The sequence below is a fragment of the Pseudorca crassidens genome, chromosome 8 (assembly GCF_039906515.1).
Source record: "Pseudorca crassidens isolate mPseCra1 chromosome 8, mPseCra1.hap1, whole genome shotgun sequence".
NCBI classification, from domain to species: Eukaryota; Metazoa; Chordata; class Mammalia; order Artiodactyla; family Delphinidae; genus Pseudorca; species Pseudorca crassidens.
Window position 1 is genome coordinate 72,086,669 of NC_090303.1, and position 13,691 is coordinate 72,100,359.

The window sequence follows — 13,691 nt, forward strand, 5'->3', positions numbered from 1 at the left end:
ATAAGATCTGAAATTATTTTATTTTCCAATTTTTAGCTATAGGACTTTGGGGACTATTATTAAACGTAAATGCTTTATGGAAGGAATAACACATTGAGCCATTATTAGCCATTATCCTCATCACTCAGAAGCTGGTCTGATGGAACTGTATTCCAAGAAGAGGGTGACTGGGAGGAAGGAGGTGCTTCGGGTTAGGTTTGCCTTTAGCGTTTCCTAGATGTGTAGAAATAAGAAGTTCCAAATGAAACACAGCAAAGAATCATATAATGTGTCACAGCATTCTTCACTGGGGCTAGGTCGGAAAAGAGAAACAAAAACAACATTATATGAGGTCCCTGCCTTTTGGCCAAATGAAATGTTTACTGTATGTATAAAACTGCTAAGGGAAGTTGCTTTTCAGTTTGCCACATACACTCATATACTTTCACAAGCAGAGGTTATTAAACACATTTTGCCAATGAGAATATTGAGTATCAAGGGAGTTAAGTAACTTTCTAAAATGTCGCTTCTAGGAGGTTAAAAATCTAGATGTTCTGCCATTAAGTTTATCTTTTGACTATACCCTAATACTTCATATGATTCATTGCTTTTGTTACCAAAATTACTTCCTCCACCTTTAAGCTTATCTAAAGGGTACCGAATTTTTTAAAGAAACAGTTCAAGTCTTATACTTGCCCTAAAACATTCCCCACAAATTCAGAGCTCTCCTTTTGCTGAATACTTAGTGCTAGTGATGCTAAAGTAAGTACATATTTTTATGGTCTCCCATATTCCACTAATGATATATACATATGTGTGTTTGTTATAAACTGTTTTATTGGTGCCTTAAGATCTGGACCCTGGCTTATACATTTTTGGGGTTCTAATTATTGCCAACCCAATACTGAGCACTTAGTAGATGCTCAGTAATCCCTCACTCTGGATTTAGTCCAGGCCTCCATTCCCAGTACTGACAATTACCAGCTGTGTGGTATTGGGCAAATTACTTAATATCTCTGAGCTTTAATTTTCTCATTGTAAAAAAGGGGGTAACAATAAAGCCTCTACCTCAAAGGGTTGTTATGAGAATTAAACCAGACATTGCACTACAAAGCACTTTGCTTAGTACCTGGAACATAGTAAGTGCTCAATAAATGCTAGCTCTTGTCATCAGTGCTTATCATTATAATCAATCAATGCTCACAGAGTGAAGGATTACCTATAGGACAACTTCTATTAGAAAAATTCTCCAATATAAACTTTTTGGTTCTATATGAGAGAAAATGTCCTTTAAAATACACAAATATAAAGGAGTTTGATGAAAAAGAAAACAGACACACATTTTTATCCATGCTCAAAAATTTGGACCTACGTAATAAGCAAAGAATCCAAAAATGCTAATTTTTTCTTGGAGTCATCCATTCCTGTCCACATCCACCGCCCTTGCCTTCTAACTCTACTTTCACTTATGTTCACTAGCAGGTATTCTTCACCCTGGGTTCTTTGCCTCCAAGGGTCCCTGATAGAAATAAATTTCAATATAATTAGTTTCCTTTGTAACTATATGTATTCTGTTTTATGCATCTATAAATATTATTCTGAGGAGGGATTTATAGGCTTCAGGGGACTGATGGAAGGTCTCATGGTGCCCAAAACAGCTAAGAATCCCCACGAGAAATCTAATGTATTTTCTACAGAGCGCAGTGATGGTGCTGTACTAAGAATGTTAATTGGGTCATGTCACTTCTCGGCGTTAAAGCCTTTACGTGTACTTGGCATAAAATGTAAACTTCTCACCTTGGCTTTGAAAGGCTCTCGGTAACGGCTCCTGCCTAGCTTTCCTACCTCATCTATTGCCTCCTTTTCCCTTGCTCATTCTCCCTGGTGTCACTGGCTTTCTGTTAGTTCTTGCAGCCCTGCCTGACTCAGGGCATTTGCACTTGCTGTTTCCACTGTTTGGAATGCTCCTCTCCATGCCTGGCCTGCCCCTTCTTAGCCTTTGGGTCTCAGTTTAAATGGTGCCTTCTCTGGGAGCTTTTGCTGACCTCCCTCTCTAAATTAACTCCCCATTCCTCTATGCTTTTGTTCTTTTCCACAGCTCATTTCATCTACTTCGTTACTGGTGACACGTAAATACATTTGTTTAATGTCTGTTTTCATATTAACTTGTGAATTCTGTGGGGGCATAGAATGTTTGTCTTAGGCTATCATTTAGGGTAGGGCTTGACCCTTTATAGATCAGTAAGTATCTATTGAGTGAATGAATGAATGAATGAATTGGGGGTACATGACTGGTCTGCTGTTTGGAATATATAAATTCATTTGTTTATTCATAAACTCATTTACTAGACAATGAAAAATGAGAGACCAGCTATTACATTTAAATTCTGAATAGCTTTCAGAGTAATTCATGAGCTACAGTTGAATGCTTTAATCTCCTCAGTTATTCAGAAATGAAATGTAATAGTTCATTATATGACAAGGGGAACCACCCAGAAAATCAGAATTCAAAAAGTGTGCTTAACTTCCTTTCATATGTTACACCTTCCATCTGCCATACCTCAAGCCTATACCTAATTAACTCTATTTCATGATAACTTTGTCTTATGATTGATTCACTTGATTACCATACACCAAAATCGTGTGTGCATCCATTGGAACTGCTTTTCTCTCATATATAACATTGGCTTTTAAAAATATTTTATCATTTGTATAAAAAGTTATATCTCAAAATTATGATAATGAAATACTTTTTATCCTGTTACAGACTAAGGCAATTACCTTTTATTATTATTCTCTAAATTAAAGTATGTTTATTGAGCTGATTCTTCATAAAAATGGAAGATACATCTCAATGATGCATAGATTTAAACAGTCACCCTTTTATATTATATGTGGAAATAAATCCCACGAAGGTATAATCTCTCCCACCTCTTTTTTGAGGGAAACGTATTCAGTAGCGTTGGAGAAAGGCTTGTGTACAGTGTTTTCTTTCTCTGACTAGGTCAGTGATAACCTGAGAATATTTTTCTTATTATCCTAAATAACCAGTATCATCTTATTCTACATGACCTTGTCATCTATAAAAATGAAGAAAATCATAAAATTTAGTTTATACTTTGATCATTATTTAGAGGACTTTTGTGGGCCAAAGAAGTAGATAATTTTCTTCTTGAAGAAAAAGTGATTGTTTTTGACTGTATTACTTTTTATCCTTTAATTCTTTCGAGCTCACTAAATGATTGAAGAGATTCTTTTTCTTATTTCACCTGTGGCTCAACATGATTGATTGCTTGTCCTTTCCTTGAGTCTTTGTAGAGAAATTCACACAGATAAATGTATGTTTATAAATGCATATTTATTGAGGAAGTTTTGCTTTAGGTCAGTTACGATATAACAGGAAGTGGCTTCCCTGGTGGCGCAGTGGTTGGGAGTCCGCCTGCCGATGCAGGGGACACGGGTTTGTGCCCCAGTCCGGGAAGATCCCACATGCCGCAGAGTGGCTGGGCCTGTGAGCCATGGCCGCTGAGCCTGTGCGTCCGAAGCCTGTGCTCTGCGGCGGGAGAGGCCACAGCAGTGAGAGGCCCGCGTACCGCTAAAAAAAAAAAAAAAAAAAAAAAAAAAATGTGTTAAGATATAACAGGAAGGAAAAAGAAGGCCTGTGTGCTCCTTTGATACACCCCCTGAGAACACAAGGGCATTGTTAGTACGCTGTTACTAAATGTTAAGTGCCATCTCCTACTACTATTTCTCTCCTCATAATTTAATGCACCGAAGTTTTGTCTGATCCCAATTTTTAATATTTTTATGTCTTATTGATTTCCCTCCTCCCTCCCTTCTATCTCTTCCTCCTTGCCTTCCTCTCCTCCTCTTCCCCCCTCCATTCCTATCCTTCTTCCAAAAAATATGTGAAAGCAATGCATTTGATATTAGAAAATATAAGAAAACAAGCAAATCAATCAATGTAGAAAGAAAAATTGGTGTTAGATAGTAAACTGAGTTTCTGCATGGGAGTGAGGAAGGGTTGTTGCCTGGCTCTGTGGAATAGGGGAGGGGAAGCAGGAGAGTCTGATTCCTTCTTAAATGTCTTCAGTCTTATTCCAGAGGTGCCTCATGCTACCAAGTTTGGGGCTTCTGCTATGGATCAAGTAGCTTCTTGGTTTGTCCCCAGTGTTAGCCAAGGATTCAGTTTTTTGAGGTTTGTTAAATCAACTATAACTCATGTGTTAGCTTGCCAGCTTCCAGAATTTTGTTGCTATTGCCTTCTCTCTTGAACTTTCTATCCTTGTAGGTTTATTCCTTTATTGAACAGCCTTTAGCTGTCATGTTTGTATGGTTTATTATGGAGGGAGAAGGGAGGTGGTCCATTCTGTTTTGAACCGGAAGGTCTCATGTCATGTTCTACAAAGATAGGTGAAGAATCTGGTTACACATGGAAGGAGAGAAAGAAATACTCTTAAATAATTTAAAAATCCTCAGAGAAACCATGTCTTGTGGCCCAATAAAAATGTTTAACTTCACCCATGCCTAAAAGTGTTTAACTTCACCCGTGCCCTAGAGTGTGATTTGGGGTGAGGGTGGGGATTAAAAACTGAGCTGTAACTAGAGGCACATATGCAGCCGAACAGTTAAGCTCAAATTCTTAGAGGGCATATGGTGTCAGTCCACCCAAATTTCCATTGAAGTTTTGTGAACATATAGCCTGATTTATTAACTATTTTTAATAGACTTTATTTTTTAGAGAATTCTTAAATTTACAGAAAAAATGAGCAATAAGTACAGAGAGTTTCTGTAATAACCCTCATCCTCGAAGTAATTTCCCTTATTATTAACATCTTACATTAGTGTGGTTCATTTGATATAATTGATGAACCAAACTTGACACATTATTATTAACTAAATTGAAGAGTTTACATTAGGGCTCGTTTTTTTGTTTGTTTGTTTGTTTTTGCGGTACACGGGCCTCTCACGGTTGTGGCCTCTCCCGTTGCAGAGCACAGGCTCTGGACGCGCAGGCTCAGCGGCCATGGCTCACGGGCCCAGCCGCTCCGCGGCATGTGGGATCTTCCCGGACCGGGGCACGAACCCGTGTCCCCTGCATCGGCAGGCGGACTCAACCACTGCGCCACCAGGGAAGCCCAGGGCTCGTTTTTCTGTGTTGTACAGGTCTATGGGTTTTGACAAATACATTGTGTCATGTATTCACCATTACAGTATCATAAAGAATAATATCACTGCCCTAAGAAATCCCATGTTCCACCTATTCATTGCTCTCCCCCTCCTTCCCCTTCAAGCCTCTGGCAAGAACTTATCTTTTTACTGTCTGTAGTTTTACCTTTTCCAGAGCATCATGTAGTTGAAACCATGCAATATGTAGCATTTTCAGACTGCCTTCTTTGACTTGGGAATCTACAGTTAAGGTTTCTCCATGTCTTTTCATGGCTTGATATGGTTGCTCATTTCTTTATATTGTTGAATAACCTTCTCTTACATGGATTTATCACAGTTTGTTTATTCATTGACCTATTGAAGGACATATTGGTTGCTTCCTAGTTTTGGCAATTATAAGTAAAGCTGCTATAAACATTCATATGCAGGTTTTTGTGTGGATATAGTTTTCAGCTCATTTGGTGAAATCTAGAGCATAATTTCTGGGTTTTGTGATAAAACTATATTTAGCTTTGTAATAAACTACCAAACTGTCTTCCAAAGTGGCTATAGATTAACTTGCTTTTATATTTTGGAAATAATCTAGATTGTCTTATAGAGCAATGTACATGACAGTAAATAGTAATTTGTATTTCACTTGTCATTGTTTATACAAGTAAAAATTCATTATAAAGGTTTTATGATTTCAGTAGTTACTGCTACATTACTGTTTGATGTTGCATTGACCCTAACATTGCCAGAAGAGAGATTCTAATTAGAAGAAGGTGCTATATAAATTTAAAGTAATCATATCAACATACTTTATTTTCCACATACTGAAAATATTCTCTACCCCTTAATAGACATAAACATACATAAGAAGAGAACTATGGACTGCGTTGGAATGATGGTGTTTTATTTGCTTTATACTTCGTTTACTCATTCAGTAAACATTCATTGAGCACCTATGGTCCCTAATCTTAAAGAGGCCAAAATAATTATAAATATGTTTTTACCTAAAAGAATGTCCTGCAGGAAATTGGAACATATCTAGTCTCCCTCACCCTTATCTATTAAATACTAGCTGTTCCCATCAATTATTATGACAACTTAAAATACCCCCTCAAATAATTTTTGAAACTCTCAGTGGCACTACTGTTGCTGGGAACGATTGATCATTTAAAAGTAAGTCTATTTGTAATTCAGTTTGTCATTTATGATACATTTTATTTCACTGTAAAATAAGTTAGTGACTTCAGAGTCAGAGCCAGTGATGGATTGTATGTAAAGTCACAACATTTAGTCAGCTAAGGACATCAGAAACAAGGTGAGAGTGGCTTCAATATGTAAATTAGAAAATTGTGAGATGTAGTGTGGGGCAGAGAAGGTAAGTTCCTTATGAAACAACACAGAGCCTGTGTTCCTTATGAAACACCACAGAGCCTGCTTACTAACCCATGCTGCATCCCTGTACATTGGAAATACTGTTCTAAATCTCCTGTGCCTGAAGACTGATTTTCTTCTTTTTATCAATAACAGAGCCAAGAAGATGAAAAAAAAAAAATTGAAAGCCCATTAACATTGTATCTGTCCTATACTGTGTTTAAAATTAATTTACAACTGCTTTTATTTTACTTTCTTTTTTCTCTCTTCTTTTCATTACTTCAAGTATCTTTTCTTTAGCACTTGCTATCCCTTTGTCATTACTGCATGTCTTTTCTTCTTACTGGCTTCTTAAATCCTGCTGCATTGCTTTTTGCCTTTCCTTCTTTAATCTTTTCTCTTCTGTTTAATTTTTAAATCCTTTGCCCTTTATCTTTCTTTTGGTCTTTTTAGCTGCTCTCCCTTCCTTTGATTTCCTCTTAAACGTTACTTCTTCTTAACATTGTGCTATTTCATTGATTTTTTTCCTTTTGTTTTATCTTTTTAATTTTACGTTTTCCTTTGTATATAAGGAAAACCTACTCTGCCTACACATATTGAATTAAAGAGAGAGAATACTACTAAATCCTCCATACTACATGGAAAAAAACCCAACAGTGCTTATTCAGCCTTATTGTGTGGATACTGAAAGATTTATATGACGCATTTTCTCCTCTTTTTTTTTCTTCTTCTTTGTTTTTGAATTAAAGCCCAAATAATTGATGTGCTGATATATTGCAAATTCGGTTATTTTCCATTTTTCTAATACCCTAAATTTAACTGTATACAAAATATACTTTTGAGACATAAACATTTGTTTGTAGCTAAGACTACAAGTAATTTTGCCTTTCATTAAATCTTTGGAATTAGATGGGATACATTTATAATACTATTGTGAGTGCAGATCAAGGGTATAATAAAAAAATAGGAGAGTATAATGAAATTGTTATCCTTTCACAGAATTTCTTTAACTGTCCCAACAGTCTATACATTTGGTTTAATATATGCTCATTCTTAAACATTAATTTCATAACTTATTTTCTTGGGACTTAAGAAAGATCCATAGCAAATATATTAACCAAACTCTAGTAAACTGGGTTGGTTGTTGGTTTATGAGTCTGCCCTTAGGCTTCTAAGAAATAAAACTGTGCAGTAGAGCTCCAGATACTCACTTTTCACAGAGGGAAAGAGGAGCAGATAAGTATTCTAAGGAAAAGCAGAAGTGCATGAAATCTTGGGTGTAACATTTCTGCTTCAAGCAAGAACTATCTTGAGGGACATTCTGTAGTTGAAGAAAGAGAGACCAAGAGAAATCAAGTGACTTGCCTTAGTTCACACAGAAAGTGGCCGCTGGGAATTGAGTTCAGATTTACTTTATTGATCGTCTTGCTTCACATTTATCTTATATATCTATACATTCTGTTGATTACAATTCTGACCCATACTCAAGCTTCATTTTACTTTGTAGTTCATTCAGTGGACATAGTATTCTCAAGCATCTTTTCATTGCTGCTTATGATAGATTTTTATCTATATAATATTTATATAAAATATATCAATTTGTCATTTATATATTTATAAGTTATATATATATTATTTATTAGATAAAACTCATTATTGATATTTTAAACAATAATTCTTTCATTCATTAATTTCATTGAACAAATATTACTGAAGCTTACTGTTGTTAAAGCTAACTGCTGGAGATGTTTTTCTGTGTCTGATGATCATTTTTAAATGATTTTGTGCTTTCTTTGAGAGTGTTGTTGCTGTATCTGTTGATTTCCCTCTGGTTAAGTTTAGACTAGTTTACATATATCCTGCCCAGGATGAAAGGGCTTAAGTAAATGAGTAATGTCCACAGAATTTTAATGATACATTTCAAACATATTCAAAATAACAAACTATTTTCTGACAGTGTACTTTATAAATAAAAACTTGGTATTTTAACTTTATATTTTATATTAAGAAAATTTTGAAAGATTTTTTTACTAAATATTATCTTCTTAACCTGGTTTTCTTATGGTAGATAATTAAAGGAATGAAACGTACTTCTTTTCTAATATGGTAATCTTAGACTATTAATTCTTCAAACCTGGTGATTATTAAAACAAACTGGAGAAATTTTTAAAACTTCCTTTTGAAAACATGCCCCACTCAAGATACCCAGGGTTAAATGCTTAGAAATCCAGTTTGGTATTCTGTGTATATGTGTGTGTTTAAAATGCACTCTTAGTGCTCTTAATAGACTGTGATTTACACCTTTTATCAACCTATATCAGTCATTTACAAAATACGGTTCAGCATCACTATCACCTGGGAACTGTTGTTAGAAATGCAGAATTTGGGGCCACAACCCGGACTTGTTGAATTACACGCTACGGGTGTGGGGTCAGCAGTGTTATACTTTAGTAATCTTTGCGAGGGATTCTGATGAACCTAGAGTCTGAGTTCCACTTATTTATGTGATCTTTATCATTGATTAGTATAATTTTACTTGTTTCTTTTTAAAAATCTTCTTAATATATAATCTTTGAATGGGTTGTAGTATTCAATAACACTCAGAATTTGCAAGTCTATGTGTTAGCACTGGCTGCCATAGACTGTGTGGCTTAAACAACAGAAATTTATTTCTTACAGGTCTGGAAGCCAGAAGTCCGAGATCAGGGTGCTAGCATGGTTGAGTTCTGGTGAGAGCTTTCTTCCTGGCTTGTCTTCTCACTGTGTCCTCACGTGGTAGAGAGAGAGATGGATCTTCTTATAGGGGTACTAGTCCCATCATTAGAGCCTCACCTTCATGGCCTTATCTAAACCTAAGTACCTGTCAAAGGCCCCATTTCCAAAAACCATCACATTGGGGGTTAGGGCTTCAACATGTGAATTTTGAGAGGACACAGTTCAATCCACAGCAGTCCAATTTCCATGGATTTATTTCTTATATTAAACAAGAGGTGATGCTAAAGTATTTAAAAAGACTTCCAGAGTCTAGTCCTAATTCTTTCCCTAAGTAAGAGTGTATCTTTTTGACAGTCGTTTCTTTGTTTGAAATTATGATAAAAATATAAGCTATATGTGGCATGGATTGTTGGGAAATTCAAATGTAGTAGTTATGTGAAAGAATGGTGTATAGATTACAGCATAGTATAACTGTAATAAAGGTCATTATAATTTTTGATCAGTATTCTTTATTTCATTTGTCAGCTGCCTGTGTTTCAGCTATAGGTCCATCTAAGCAGTGAGCTGTGTGACACCCAAAGATTGTACTGATTAGAAAGAACAGGTCACTAGCAGTCATGAAGGAACACTGAATATGAAAATGATCATAGAAATAATCCAGACTATCTTCTGTCTGTTACAAAAGCCCCCTCTAGAGCATCCCAACCTTGGCTTGGGAATAATGCTGAAGGTCCCTATAATAGTCAGAGTTCTCCAGAGAAACAGAACCTATAGAATGTGTGTCGTATTTGTATGGAGAGAGAGAGAGAGAGAGATGGACAGAGAGAGACTGATTTAAGGAATTGGGGTCTGGCAAGTCTGAAATCTGCAGGACAGGCTTGCAGGCTGGAGATCCTCAGAAGAGTTGATGTTGTAGTTCAAGTCCAAAGGCAGTTTGGAGGCAGAATTCCCTCTTCCTTGGGAGATCTCTCTTTTTTTTCCCTACTACGGCTTTCAGTAGAGTGAATGAGGCCCACTCACATTATAGAGGGTAATCTGCTTTACTCAGATGTTAATCCCATCTAAAAATGACTTCACCATTGACATCTAGACTGGTGTGTGACTAAATATCTGAGTGCCATGGCCTAGCACAGTTGACACAAAATTAGCCATCACAGCATCACTTAATATTTAGGGTCAGTTCTACTTTTAAAATATTATGTAATCCTTCTAATTTGGAAATGATCTGAAAATAACATAAAATAAGTAGATGTATATGTAAATGAATGAATAAATAATGCTGATCAATACCGTATATATTACCTTATTACTTAATAAGATTCAGTGCCCTCTCAACTTTGTGGAAACTTTAGAAATGGAGCGGCTAACACAAGTGTGTGTAGAGCGCATTGATTCACTAACACAGTAATGAATCACAGAGCTCTTTGCTTGGCCTTACCTGGTAAGGTTATCACAGTGAGCAAAATACGTGAACTAAGGAAGTGTAGCTACTGTGTTGAATGTCCGAATTGAGATCCAACAAGGATTTTGGCACAGTGGTCTGAGAATAGCAAGATCAAAATTAATGGAATGAATATAAAATCTTGTTCTAAAGTTTCAAGAAAGCTGTATAAGTATGGATGAAAATGACACTTAGAAATACACCAGCTCAAAATACCACAGAAGATTATAGGAATTGGTAAAACAGATTGTACATTCAACACAGCTGTTGCCTAATATGGGGTAAAAGAGAAATTTGTCACATTATAATCTATACTTATAAAACTTTTTAAAATCAAACAAATATTGTCATAAATAAGGCAGTATAGAAGATTATGTCACTTAACTCATATTCTGCCTTATAACTAATAAGTTGAAAATTATAATAAATTTTCTTTTACTTTAGACTATGAATTTATCCTCTAGTTAGTCCCATACACGCAAAATCAACCCTCAATTAATCTTAGTTCCACTGACTTAAAAGTAGGCATCGCCAAATAGCTTTGGGAGTAATACCTTCAAGTGATATTCGCTAATGCTAAATTAACTGATAACTAGCAGAAGTGTGAACGAGCAAACAGGTCATTGAGGGAGAGTTTTCTGATAGGGTGCTACGTGTAGAATCCTGATCAACCTGTAAAGTTTAAAGTTTTCTTAAATCTGCTTCTGTATGTCTCTGGGTTTTGATCCTGACACAGATGTAATATTTGACTTCTTGAGCAATTTATCCAATTTATCCAATTTATTCTGAACCCCCTATTATGTCCACTATACTGAGTATGATTGGAGAACACACTGTAGTGAGATGTCTGACGATTTCCCATATGGTGAATAGGAATACAGGAAACACTGTAAAACAAATACACTATTTATTAAACCTAGATCTATTCTTTTGCAAAAGTGACATTTATAGATCTCACAGTTCCTACAACTTCTGTAAAATCCAGGTGTGGAACAGCTTAGCTAATACCAATATTGATAGACATATCATTGCTACTTACTAGTACAAAATAGGAATTTCAGAGCTGATGTCATGTGACCAAGAACTATGAAGCAATGTTATGTTTTAGCCCACATTTCTTCTGACTTCACTTAAATTATGTAACTTAAAGATTATGCACCTTGGATTTTTCCTTCAATTTGCTTTTATAAGTCACTTTTTTCCTCTGTGTTGATATAATGATTTGACTTTCCTGCTTAAGATGCTTTTTCCAAATACTGACCATTTCTAAGAGGTGTCCTTCATAATTAATGGATAACCTAATTGAAGGAATTTGAAAAGAAACATAGCTACTTTGAACTGATAATTTTACTGATGTATTTTTATTTAGTTATACCTTACCTTGTTCATAAAATAATTATAGTTGTTTTCTGCAGAATGTATACAATCTACGGATTTATTTTCATTAAAGGCATTTCTGGAACCATAGACCTGATAATATAGTATAGATAATAGAGTCACTAAAAAGGTTACAACCATATTAAATTTTATTGGAATAGAAAGTGACCCATCTACTTTATCCAGCATGAAAATTCTGTAGTTAAGCAATGGCTGAAAATTCCCTAAGTAGCGAGAGTATGGAAGTAGGGCAATTAACTTGTTATAAATCTGAAACCATACTTGATAGTACCCTAAAGCAGTCAAAAATTTGGATTCTAGTGCCTTGTCAATTCTGAGTCAACGAATTTCAAAGAATGTGGTCACAATCAAACTTTTTAGGAAATGAAACATCTCCCCTGAAAACTGTTCTCTCTCTTATCTCTTTTTCGCTATGTCTTCCTCTCCTCCTTCCTTTTTCCCTTTCCTTCCATTCATCCACCTATTTATTTTTCTTTAAGAAATATTTATTTAGTTCCTTCTTTGTGCAAGACACTGTCCTAACATGTGCATCCTACAGGGTTATAAGACATGGATTCATCAATGCCGTTACCTATTTCAGGTCTATTACAACCACGCAGATAATTTTTTTAAAGAGCCAGTTTATTTCATACTCACACCTAAACATTGTGCTTGAAATTAAAAAAAAAAAACCTTTTGCTCTATTGTATTTGTCACCTTTTATTGTCTCTTAATCTTTTTTTTTTTTTTTAAATTAAGACTTTAAGTATTAGAGCAGTTTTAGGTTCACTGCTAAATTGAGAGGACGGTACAGAGATTTCCTGTATACTCCCTGTTGCCAAGCATTCATAGTCTCCCCATTATTGACATTCTCCACCAGAGTTAGAACAAATTGTAACATTTGTTACACTTGATGAACCTATGTTGACACATCATAATCATCCAAAGTCCATAGCTAACATTAGGCTTCACTTTTGGTATTGTACGTTATGGGTTTGAATAAGTATATAATGACATCTATCTGTCGTCACGGTATCATACAGAGTTGTTTCATTGCCCTAAAAATCGCCTGTGTTCCTCCTGCTTACTTCCCCCCGAACCCTTGGCAACCACTGATCTTTTTATTGTCTCCATGGTTTTGTCTTCTCCAGAATGTCACATAGTTGGAATCGTAGAGTATGTAGCCTTTTCCTTTTTCCTTTTTTGAATTTTATTTTATTTATTTTTTTATACAGCAGGTTCTTATTAGTTATCCATTTTATACACATCAGTGTATACATGTCAATCCCAATCGCCCAATTCATCCCACCCCCACCCCCACCCCCTGCCACTTTCCCGCCTTGGTGTCCATACGTTTGTTCTCTACATCTGTGTCTCAATCTCTACGCTGCAAACAGGTTCATCTGTACCATTTTCTAGGTTCCACATATATGCATTAATATACGATATTTGTTTTTCTCTTTCTGACTTACTTCACTCTGTATGACAGTTTCTAGATTCATCCACGTCTCTACAAATGACCCAGTTTTGTTCCTTTTTATGGCAGAGTAATATTTCATTGTATTATATACCACATCTTCTTTACCCATTCGTCTGTCGATGGGCATTTTGGTTGCTTCCATGTCCTGGCTATTGTAAATAGTGCTGC

General features: G+C 35.7%; 1 protein-coding gene across 4 annotated transcripts in view; it reads left to right on the forward strand.

Moving 5' to 3' along the window:
• Positions 1-13,691, forward strand: part of FOXP2 (forkhead box P2) — a 531,964-nt gene that overhangs the window by 80,492 nt on the left and 437,781 nt on the right. The window lies entirely within an intron of this gene.